The sequence below is a fragment of the Triticum aestivum genome, chromosome 4B (assembly GCF_018294505.1).
Source record: "Triticum aestivum cultivar Chinese Spring chromosome 4B, IWGSC CS RefSeq v2.1, whole genome shotgun sequence".
NCBI classification, from domain to species: Eukaryota; Viridiplantae; Streptophyta; class Magnoliopsida; order Poales; family Poaceae; genus Triticum; species Triticum aestivum.
In genome coordinates this window covers 211,204,244-211,216,905 of record NC_057804.1, presented here as the reverse complement: position 1 = coordinate 211,216,905, position 12,662 = coordinate 211,204,244, and positions in this window count along the sequence as shown.

Sequence of the window (12,662 nt, the reverse complement as noted above, 5' to 3'; positions counted from 1 at the left end):
CGATCTTCTTGTGGTTCGCTGGAAATGAGAAGTTGTGGAGGACGGTGGAGCCTTGGACGAACACATGGCCAAGTTGTTGAGTGTGGTGTGGTGGCCGTCTGTCGGCGATGGGGAACCAGATTCCGAGGCGGCGAACGACGGCTTAGCGGGAACAGCTCCAGTGCGGTGGACGATTGCAATAGTGGAGCGGCAGCAGTGAGGCACAGGACGGCATGGCCGGAGTGGCTCTGGTAGGCGCACGTCAGCGTCGGTGTCGTGGAGGCCGCTCTGCCTCGGCTTCAGCTGCTAAGTCCTTAAGGGTGTTGCGGTTGCGGTTGCATTGGACGACAACGTCGGGGTACCGGCTCCGGCGTGATGGAGGAGGGCGGCGGTGGATTGGCCACTATGGGTTGGAGGACGGAGGAGGCTGGGGTTTCGCGGCTGGTGGACAGGGCGTTTTGGCACCACAGAGTATGAATGGGGAAATGTAGGGAGGCGGGAACTAAGGGGGAACAATGTTTCGGTTTGAGATGCCCTTGTTTGAAATTTGCGGAAAGTTACAAACTTTGCCCCATCTAAAATTTCGGACATATTGCGTGTTGGGGGTAGGACAGTAATCTCAGGTGTCCCAAATGTGGGCGGGATAGATTTCGGCCGAGCGCATGGGTGTATAGGCTCCCATGGCGTATGAATGCTTCTCGGAGGCGGTTGAGACTGACGTCTTGGTGAAGTTACAAACCTACCCCGGTTTAGACCTTTGGACATTGGGCCGATAGGCTATACGGGCCAGAGTCAGGACAGTAATTTCCTACCACCAAACATTAGTCCCGCGCGGTTTCGGGTGACCAGAGGCCTTTTTGGTGCTTCGTTCAATATTTGGGAGCAGAAGCATTAACGTTTTTGGTTCTCTTGAATTGAACTTTCAGGATTTGTCAAACTTCACAAATCTTTACTCTTGAAAATCCTAAAGGTACTATTATTTTGGAATGGAGGGGGTACATATGAATATACATTGTACATGAGTATATATTAAAAAATATGCAACTTACCTCAGTTCATGCCTGGTTCCAGATATAATCTCCTGGGTTGCAGAAAAAAGTTAGACATCCATATGAATATATATAGCATGTTTCAAACGCACAAAAAAGATTGATGTCCCCTTTTATATCTGATTTACAAATGCCATTATCTCGGGTTCAAATAGATGAATGCACTTCCTATGAATTCGAATCTTCGAAACCCCCTTTATGTTGAATTCGACTTGTATTCTATTTCGTAGCTAGCAATTTGGAATGTATCCATGCAAGTGACAAATGTATAAAGTGCTTCACACTAACAACATGGAGTGCACTAATTAATGTTTATATATGAATTGCAAAAGCATCCATTGCCTGTATTTCAAACCGCTCTCACTCTATGGATCGATAATATGAAATAAACGCATGCACATGCTAGAATTCAATAGAGTATGGGTGTCTGATAGACCGATTTTTGTCCATACACAATTTGCAAAATTCATGATCTCATCCAAAAATAAAATGCCATTTATATTTTATTTTAATGCGTAGAACCTCCTTTTACACGTAGATGCGCTATGCCTCAGCCCATTCTCACAAACGCGTTATATCTCTCTCTATCTAACGCATAAGTGCACACACTTTATATGCGTTGGCATTTCTCTTTCTCACATGCTCACAATCTCTCTCGGGGTGTCGGGGTGTCTCAGCACATGCTCTCTCTGTTTCTCTCTCTCTCTCTCTTTGACTACTATGGCTCTGTTTGGATCCATGGGTTAGAGTTAGTTTGGGTTAGTTTGGACTCAACTAACCCAAAAAGATCCAAACAGGAGGGTTAGTTTGGGTTAGATGCATCTAACCCATCAAAAAAACTAACCCATCGAAGAGGTGCTTATTTGGGTTAGTTCTTCTTGAGACCACTAAAAAACACTTTTTTCTCTCGCTTCCCCCGCAGCAGATCGCTCCCCACTTCCACGAAGCTTTTCGTCCTCTTCCGCCCTCCCTCTCGCACCGCCCGTGAAGGTTATTCTGCAAGTTTTCAGCAACTTAACATCCGACCGTTCGATCTCAGATCCAAGGGCTGCCAGCAGCCCGTATCATGGTCGCGCCTACCACGACCGTCGCGTCGCTCACGCGGTCACGCCCTTGGAGATTTAACACGGTGCGATAGGCTATCTGATGTTGGAATGTCATACATAGTCATCACTTAGTCACTCATACTACAACAAGATTAGCTATAAGGTTGGCTATAAGTGTATTTTTTTACTTCTCTCTATCTGTTTCTTCGTACTATTTATTGCATTTGCCAAGGAGTGACCTCTTCCAATGAAATGGTGCTTAGATGAGGTGATAAGGGCACTAAATGGCTTAGGAATCAAGTCCCCAAATGCATAGGTGCTTATTAGTTTTTTGTTGCTAAGTTTGCTTCATTTAATTAGCTATAGACTCAAAATTGTCTTTTCACCTAGGTACACGCGGTTAGCACCGTTACTTCCTTGGGTCACCAAACTAGTCTCTCTCTTTTTAATTAACTTGCCACATCAGACTTTATACCTATGTGGCATGCTTAGCACCTGTAGGAGCAAGTAAGTACTACAATAGTGGGCTATAAGCCCTCTTTACATGGCATTTTTGCATATGTGGAGGAAAGAGGAAAGTAAAAAGTGGAGAAGTGGGCTCTCATGCAAGAGCCAACCTCTACATGGTGGAGCATTGGGAGAGGCACCTGTATGGAGGTGGTCAGGAATCGGGAGACTCACGCCGGTCGTAGCGCCGCAGTTAGAATGATAATGGCAAGTCAAATCACGGGGCCCCACCTGTCCAGCAGTATCTCGCTGTCAAATCACACAGCCCTATGTTTGCAGCAGCCCACTCCCTCATCTCCTTGCGTCTCTGTCGAACCGACTAGGCGGAGCTGCCCCGCCTACCGCGCAGGAAAAGCCCCGCCCTCGACTTTTAAATACAACTACATCCGCTTAAGAATGCAATGATATACTTTTTGTGACATAGTAACTCATATTTAGTTAGTCAAATGGATGACCTAGAACTACGTGCACGCCCTATAAACCGAGACTCCTAAAAAAATGAGACCAAGAGGGTAGTTCAGCACGTATCTTTTTAGATCAATATAGTCGGGATTCACCAAGGAGCAAAACCAAGTGGTAGGCTGCTCCTGTCGTGTTGGCGTAGCAACTCAAGCAGGGTCAGTCCGCACAAGAAATGGTGACACACTTGACAGGCCCCTTTGACCGACATGTGGCTCATCCACCGTCTTGTTCCATGTGCGATGCACCAAATTACAGTTTGGAGCAGCGATTGGAATTGGAGGCACCCCGGCCGTAGCACCGCAGTAGTAGAAAATTAGCGATGAGGGGTTAAATCACAAAGCCCCACCTTTCCCGCATTAAGCAGGATGGACTAAGCAACCATCATTTCACTCTAGGGAGCAAGAGCATAAAAATAGTGAAAATAATGATGCGTGCGGCGGCTACCTAGGGCACCCTACGGTAGGGGGTCTCCACAACAGATCCTTTTTTTTAAAGCGCATCCACTACAAATCGGCTTCTCCCTCGTCCTCTTGAAGAAAACCGATGATGAGTGCGGCGGTAGGGTTTGTAGGAGTACTACGGCATGCGGGCACACGTCTTAGTAAATGGGAGAGGGACTGAGTTCGAGTCGCCTTAAATATGTGTGGGCCGCTTGGTTTTACGGGAATGAGGCGGCATTTTGGGTTCGAGGACTAGTCGAGATATAGTATGTACAAAAAATTGTGGACGTAGGTTCGACCGAAAGGCAATGATGCATGGGCCCTGCATTTTGATATACCCGGGGCCGCGTGAAATTTGCTACTCTACTCAAAACTAGTAACGTACACATGCATTGAACGCATGAGATTTCGAAACCAAATTATGAATAAATACACACTATAGCATGTAGAGTTTGAGTCATATATGCATGATGTAGATGTTCGATTAGTTCTTATAATTCATCTCATTCAAAATTAATTAGTTTTATAAAAATGTTAAGATTCATGGGGTTGTGCATTGTAAAGCATAAAGTAAAAAACAAATAATGGCAATTCATTTAGAAAAAAAACAATTATGATACAGAAGATTCTAGAACAAAGGAGAAGTGCTTGTGTTTTCAGGTTTGTGGATTATGCTTAAGTTCAACCATGGAGTCTTCTAAATTGTACATGTGGAAGATCTGGTGGAATGTTGATGATATCCAGCTTCCAGTAGTGCTCGGATTTTCCATCTCTGCACTATCAGATTAGCTTCATCCAGCAACCATCTTTCAATGTTATTGGCACGCTATATAGTTCTTGTGCCATAGTTGTATGTCTTGGAAAAAAGCTACTAGTGGGTTGTACTAGATATTTTGGAATAGAAGATGTGTACATAGAAGTTGTAGGGAAAGAGATGACATGGAGTATCTCAATTCCTATGAGTAGGGATTGGAAAAGAGATGTCATTTGGTTCACATCATAGGAACTTTTCTATTGAATCTAGAGATGACATGTATCTCAATTCCTATGAGGAGCGATTAGAAAAGAGATGTAATTTGGTTCATATCATACGAACTTTTCTATTGAATATGCGCTAATGTTTATTTTCCTTTGAAATTAAGAGAGTATAGGAATCCATTCATATGAACCAAGTGGCTCTAAATCTATAGAAATGATATCATGTTTATTTCCTTTGGAATGTGGAGTATATGAATCTATTCCTATGAACCAATTGGCTCTAAAGGAAAAAATCCTATAAAAATCATATCATATAGAGTTCCTATGATATTCCTCGACACCAAATAGGATGGTTGAAATTGCTGCAGGTGATATGATGGCCTTTCTTTGTAGACTCCACCCCCGTCTTTATAGTTACTTCTCGAAGATGAATGAAATGATATATACAGGGTATTCTACATGTGCAATTTTGTACATGAAACCTCGGTAAAAGTTTTCGAGGTTTGAATTTTCAATAAAGCTATATGCACTTCATTTTGGAATGGAGGGAGGATACGGCAGTTGCTAACACTCACGTGGAAGATTTGTGTGTAGGAGGAGTGGCTATTCTGTTAAATGACATGGCAAAACTAACACTGTCGGATGCGCATCTAACGGTTCTTACGGCGTTCGTCAGGAAAAGGCTTGTGGCGGACGTTTGTCGGATAATGATTTACGGACACATGCATTGCATTGATATGTGCCCCCCTCTCTCTCACGCACACGCACCCTCATGAGTCACGACTCTCCCGAGTCCTCTCGCAGACTTGCACCCACCCTCTATCTGCAGGTAGACGTCACACACATATGTGCTCTTCACACCCTACCCTCAGAACTTCTAAAAAACAAAACACGTCGAGCAAATTTTATTTTAACTCACACGTCACACACTTATACTATTACTCTTGTGGCGAACGTACTTTGGGCACAGTATATTGTACTCTCACAAAGAGAAGTGTTGCACGCACGCACTGGATCTTTCACGCCCACTCGCGGGTACACGTAGGAGCGCATTTTTTTAAAGATGGTACAACAAAATCACTCCACTATACATATAAGCAGGAGCCTTAGTGATTGCTTTACTAGTGTTCCTCTCGTTCACTCTCAAATGCTCTCCATATATAAGAAATACAAAGGTGGCCACACTCTCTCTCTCAGCTCACGGCTGGTCACAAATCCGGCCAGACAACCTTGACTGGGGCAGGGGTGTAGGTGCATCGTTCACGCTGTCGTCAGCGGTGAGGGAGGAGACCAACGGCTGCCTGCACGTCCCGATAGGCGGCCGCACCGTTCTCTCTAAGAGAGCACCGGCTCGGGAGTTCCTCCGACCCCTTCTTCCCCCCTGCAGTATTATGGCCAAGATGCGGCCTCCTGACGCCGTCTTTGCCACATGCCGATGAACCTCAGGTATATATTCCTTCGAAACCTGCCTTGCTCTACTGCCCCAGCTCCCTTCGTGTGGATCTTTTTCTACTTCCTTCCAAAGCCACCTAGACTTTTTCTATGATTAGAGGTAAAGCTAGTTCATACAGTCGAATCTAAGAGTTGGTTCAAACAGGGAAGAAAGTGGGAAAGCTATAGCATGAATCTAGGACTTGGTTCTAAGAGGAAATGGCGGAAAGTAGTAGATACTGGCTACCCAACCGGTCTCTTGGTTGTAAAGACGAAGAAAGCATGGTGGATGGCGAAGGGCGGGGGGAAGTGGACCTATCTCTTGGTTGAAAAAGGAAAGAAAGTGACGGGTGTTGGGCGACAATGCAAATGAGAATGAGCAGGTTTAGATTTCCTGTGCTCACATAGGAAAATGTCACCGAGGAGATAAAAAATGGGATAAATGCAGACATGCTGCCTGAGTGTTTGCCGCTCTCGGCAGCCACATCTGCCTCACCACTTTATGCCCCTGCTGTCCCTACGCCCATATCTCTACCGTTAATGTAAAATCACATGAAGCATTAAGCAATGCCACCTAATGTCACTATAAGTAATGGTCTAGTGCCGTCGATAAATTGAAGCAATGCCACCACCATTTTATGAAGTGCTTCCATCTTGCTTTATTTCCCATGAATTGTGTTTTTGAAGTTACACTTAAATCTCACACCGCTAACATTGCTTCATCCCAGTGGAACTGCACAAATTTGATTGCACATTTGCTGACCATGTGCTACTCTCATGACAATAAAACTAATGCTATTGTTCTGCATGTTAATCTAGTGGCAGTGTTGATGTGATGTGATGCTACTTACTTAAGGACACTTCACACTCTCAATCTAGTGCCAATTATAACACAATATATGCTACTGTTAATCATACGCCACTGCAAATATCTATCACTATTTAAATAACCATATTTCGTATTTGCGCAAATAGGGATGTCTGTCTACATATCGTTTTGGGATGTCTGTCTCCGTATCGTTTCTATCCGCGCAATCAAAAGCACACACCTCAGTTTTAGTAGAACTACGCAAAATGAGACGGCTATCCCTCGTTGTCGTGGTCTAACCACCCATCTTCTAGGTATTCCTACATTGGTAGTTACTAGGTAGAATGACCAACGCAACCTAAATGAAGTTGATTCGTACGTTTTACTTCCAGATTGTAGTGTAGGGACAAGAGAAAACAACTGCATCCTAGTCTGGAATGCACTTTCTACTAGTTCATCCATGGACCGAGGACTGCTTATTTTTTGGATAGGTGCGCGGACAAGAGGCATTGTGGTCTGCTTATTTCTGCAAATAGCGGAGCTTAAATTTTGTGGAATGCACAAGAATTTCACCTGGTCAGTACACTGCATGGTTCAGTTCAGCATTCCAACTGAGACCACAATCAGAATTTGTAATTCTAGAATGAGAGAACCTAAGCCTGGATGGTGGCCACAAGACAAAATTAGAGTGAACTCCAGGAAATTTAAGCCTGCCGGGAGGCCCTTTGCTCAGAGAATCCTTGCTTGTTTTTTCCTGATTTGTAAAACTTCTCGCAAGTTTGTCTTTTGCTGTGAACTAGTATATGTTTGTTATGTTCTATGAATCATTGAGATGTATAAAACTTCTTAACTTATGCTTTTCAAGTTTTTTTATGAAAACGAGTTTAATGTGAGTGTTCCACATGAGCGCTGGACTAGCGTGTGAACATTAGGAATTTACATTGTGGCCTCAGTTAACTGCATGAACCACTATAACAAGATACATAGTTGCTTATATGTCAGACAGCAGATTGTTGATTGTTAGCTGGTCGATAGCCTAGTGTTGAAGTGAGTTGAGCCAATGTGTCATGTTTTGCACAACGACTTACAAGTGGGGTAGCACCAACAGTGTTTACAAGTACTTATGTATACATCAGCGCACAGTTCTCGAACGAGTGCTCTATTTCATCAAAACACACACTGCTCGTATGATAAACCGTGAAAAATTATGCCTTACCATGCCATATTCATGGAAAAACTAGTGAGGACGCATCTGTTTCGGCAACAATTACGATGGTTCTCACATGATTCACGGGCACCCAAAAGTAGCAGCAGTACCCATAGATAGATTCAAAAAAATACTAGCCCCAGAGGGCTCGATAACCGGCAAGGTTCAGATAATTAGACACAATACAAAATACTATTAAACACTAGTTGGGGCAACTATTTCATGCCTCGATCTAATTTGGGCTATACACAAGACGGACCTTGCCATGAACATCATCCAGGATGTCCCACAGCAGCTCAATCCTGTGAACCTTCATGAAGACAACCTTGTGGCCTTGCCACTGATAAACTTGTTTGTGGAGGCATGCCACATCATCTTCCTGCGTAAGCTTGACAAGACCAGTATGCCTCACAAACGAAGGAGTAGCTTTGAACTTCTTATGCTTCAGTACACCCTGGACAACACGCCTGACAACAGTGAGGCTGGAATACAACTCTTCATTGGTATAACCGCAAATGGCTTCCAGGATCCAACAGCCTAAGAACTCTATTTTCCTAGTGTATATATTCAGGTCATCCGCCTCATAGCGAGTGACATGTACAACCACACAATCCTTGTCTTCATCAGGGCTCTAATTGAAACAGAAACAAATTCTGAATTACTTTTTAGTATAAAAAACACAAGTTATTTAAACCAATATGTATAGCATGGCATCGGAGCTAATAAAATTTTGCATTATTCATCACCACATACTTAGATGAAAAACCACAATCGAGATCGACGAAGAAGAAAATCACCTTGGGCAGATCAGCGGGGTGGGGGGGGGGGACACATCCTTGAAGGGGGAAAACTGCTCCTGCAGTACCATGGGGGTTGTAACCTCAAACGGGGCATTGACCATCTCAGTAGTGGTCATGAGCGTATCTGGGGTCGGCTCAGTGGATGCCTCCATCTTCTTGGAGCTCTCTGTCTCGTGGGGATCAGCCTCCTGCGTCTGCTCCAATATCGGCAGATCTTTGCCTGGTTCTCCTTGGTCCATCATGAAACTGACGAATACTAGGAGACCACTGAAAGGAAAACACAATCACAATGACAATGAAACAAAAAAGAGAGTGAGGATCGGTTACTGCTTTGCAAAATTTCTTTTTTTTCTCTAAATGAAAATATACCAACATCATGGATCCGCTTACCTTCTCTTCGTTGGGAGAGAAGAACAATGGCAGATACGAGTGTTACCTTTCTCTAAGATGGTGAGGGACAAGGGGATTCAGCGAAGAGTGAAATGATGGTTGCTTCATCCGCCAAACTTACACTGTAGGGAGGTGGGGTTTTGTGATACGACGGCTTGTTACTGCCACACTGCAAACGGGGTGACTCTCCACTTGCATACTGCCTTCTAATTTGGTGGATGGCATTTGGGCCCGCGTGCTGCATGGCCCGCATGTCGGTGAACAAAATTATAACGGCATTCAGTAGAGGGAGACGTTTCAATGATCTAGGAGGAGCCAGAAGCGGTATTGTATCCACTGTACTAGTAGTAATTGTTTTTTTGGGTAGCTGTAGAGTGTCTCCACTATACTAGTAGTAATTGTTTCTCTGGGCCCAAGAAAAAATAGCCCATCCACACTAGTAAATAGTAAAATCAATTCAAAAGCCCATATATTTACTGAATGAGAGGCGCTATCCACACCCAGCATGCCACCCCCCAAAAAACATGGGTGCTCTTCTTCCTCCTTGCTCCCACCCACCTCATGTCAGCCCGCTCCACTCGTACCCCCAAATTCCTCACCTCACTCCTACAGAAAACCCCAGCTCCCCTTCTTCCTCAGTACTAGAGAAAAACCCCATCTCCCCTTCTTCTTCACTCGCACTACAACTAGGCTTGTCATTCGTTACTCTGCTCAAATCCGTGAGTGCGACGGGAAGCCCTCACGGAAAAAGGAGTCGGCTGACCCCCAGCACCAAGAAGATGAGGCTCCCACCAGCGGCGACGCCTATTGTAGATCCCGCAACCGGCAGCGCGGGGAGAAGCGGCGACCCTGCCCCTGCCAGATCCCAGCAACCCGTAGAATCTCGAGTGGCCCACATCAGCGATCTCCCGGACGCCGTCCTTGGGGAGATCATCTCGCTTCTCCCCACCAAGGATTGCTACCACACCCAATTCCTCTCAATTCGGTGGCGCCCTCTATGGCGCGCCGTGCCCCTTAATCTCTACTATCGTCAGCTATCTCTCTTCAATGATTTTTAAATCCCCAGAGCCATCATCTCCTCCCACCAGGGCTCTGTTCAAAGCCTCTGCATCCCGTCATGCTACCTGAGCAAGCATACCATGCCCTGCATGGTGGATGCCTGGTTGTGTCGGTGTTCTGGGAATGGGGGTCCCCACACTTGCCTGCTTGCGGCCTACGGTGTGGCTCGAGTGGTGGCCCAGTATGGCCCATCTTCATCAGTGCAAGACTCAAGACCCTCGCGGGGCGGACGACACAAGGCTTCCTTAGGAGCGGCCTCGCCAGGCAGGCTCGCGAGGAGGCGGAGAGATCAAGGCAAGAGTACCTCGCGAGGTGCTCGTGACACAAGCCATGACGATCGAGACTAGGCAGGCGCCAGGCGGGCGCCGGCCTGCGCAGTGTCCTTGTTTCCTCTTTGGTGCAAAGGGGGCAAGCACAGGCATGGAGTACCGAGGCTTCAGGCAAAGGTTGCCATTTCAGTGCAATGAGACCAAGACCAGCAAAGCGGCAGGATGGAGGTCACCGTGGAGCCCAAGACGGCGTCATCGCCAGTGCCTTTGGCAGCCGAAGACCAACTTTAGTTAGGATAACTTGTAGTAGAAGTTCCCCTTCAAAATGGCCATTGTTGGCGCCCTTCCCGCTCAATATTTGGGAAGTGGACCAGGGCCTCTATAAATAGGGCTAGCCATCTCATGGATAGGCATTGGACGAAGGGGAGAACCAGAACAAGTAGAACACCACATCAGCTCAAGAACACCTCTTGCGAGGCAGTTCTTGCCTGTACCGTTCATCATCTACCCCTGAGGCAATCCACCACACCACACACTGGAGTAGGGTATTACACCACAACGGTGGCCCGAACTAGCTTAGATTCTCGCGAGGCGATCAAATGCAGATAGGTAGGAGGAAGATCTTCACACGCACCCAGAGTTTGAACCATAAGGGTCTACCGGAACCCAACATCAGACATTTGGTGCGCCAGGTAGGGGTGCGCCGGAATCTTTCTTCCGCTGTTCCGCGTTCAATCACCCGTCGTGTCCATGGCTGACGCTCGCCGGGCTCGCGCTGAGCGTCGGGCTGCTCTCGCCGCCCGCGTCGCCCAGACGGCTCCCGTTGGCGGGTGTCCCTGTCGTTCCCCGTCGCAAGCCGCCAACGCCACCACCGGCCCGGCGGGGAACGAGCAGCAGGCCTCGTTGCTGCAATCTTCGGTGCGGCAGGAAGGCCGCACCGCCACCCCATCGCTGACTCCAGTAGGTTCGTCCTCCCACGCCCGTCGCGCCCCCACGGACGCGCACACTGCGTTGCTCCTGGCGCGTGAGCTCCTGCACTACCGTCCCGTCGACGACCTCTACGAGGAGTGGCTCGCTCGCATCACCGAGCTTGTCAGCGCCGCAGGGGGATCCCCTGCACCGTCCCTCTCGCTGCCTCGCCCTCCGTCCTGCGCGGGTGGCGCGGATCAGGAGGCCCCTCCGCCACCTCCTCCCCAAGAAGGCGCCCTGGTACCAATGTGCGCGGCCCCAGGACGAGATCCACCGTGTCCAGCACCCGTGTGACAAGAAAGGAGCTGCCAAGAAATCCCTCATCCCCAAGAATGTGCTCGCGTGCTCCCGGCACCGATGCGCCATGACCGTGTCCCTGCGCCATCACGTCAAGACCCCGCGCTACTCCAGGCGGTGGCGCGCGAGAATCCCCATCAGGAAGCCCCGCATCAGCAGAGAACTCCAGTGGCCACCGTAGGCTGCCGCGCCTTCACCACCGAGCTACGCAGTGTCGCTTGCCCGGGCAAGTTCAAACCTAACCTGCCTCCTCGCTACGACGGCACTGCCAACCCCACGAAGTTCCTACAACTCTACGAGCTGGGTATCGAACCGCCAATGGGGACGAAAAGGTCATGGCGAACTGGTTTCCCATGGCACTCAAGGACGGTGCCCGCACCTGGCTCCTGACCCTGCCCCCTGGTACGATCTACACTTGGGACGAGATGCGCACTCGCTTCATCGGCAACTTTTAGGGCACTCGTGACCGTCTGCCGGCCGTGGAAGACCTGCGCCGCATCAAGCAGCAACCCGGAGAGACCTTGCAGAAGTACATCCAGTGCTTCAGCAGCGCTCGCCTCAAGATTCCCAAGGTGACCGAGGAGGCCATCATCTCGGCATTCTCTGATGGCGTCCACGACGTCAAGATGAAGGAGGAGCTGGCAATCCACGAAGGTCTGTGCACGTCATTGGAGTTGTTCAACCTGGCGACCAAGTGCGCAAGGGCTAAGGAGGGACGCCTTTCCCTTCTCGAGCTCCCGGCTGCAGATCCAGAAGAGAAGAAAGCCAAGGCCAAGGATGTGAAGAGCAAGGGAGCAGCTGTGCTCACAGCGGAGCCGGACATGAAGCATGGCAGGGAGCAGCCAGAGTCGTCCAAGGGCAGCCGGTACTATGTGTACCACGATTTCCATACCCACAACACCAACAAATGCCAAGAGCTTAGGGCCGTGCGAGAAGGCCATGTTGGTCGACGCCCCGAGCGCAACGATCGG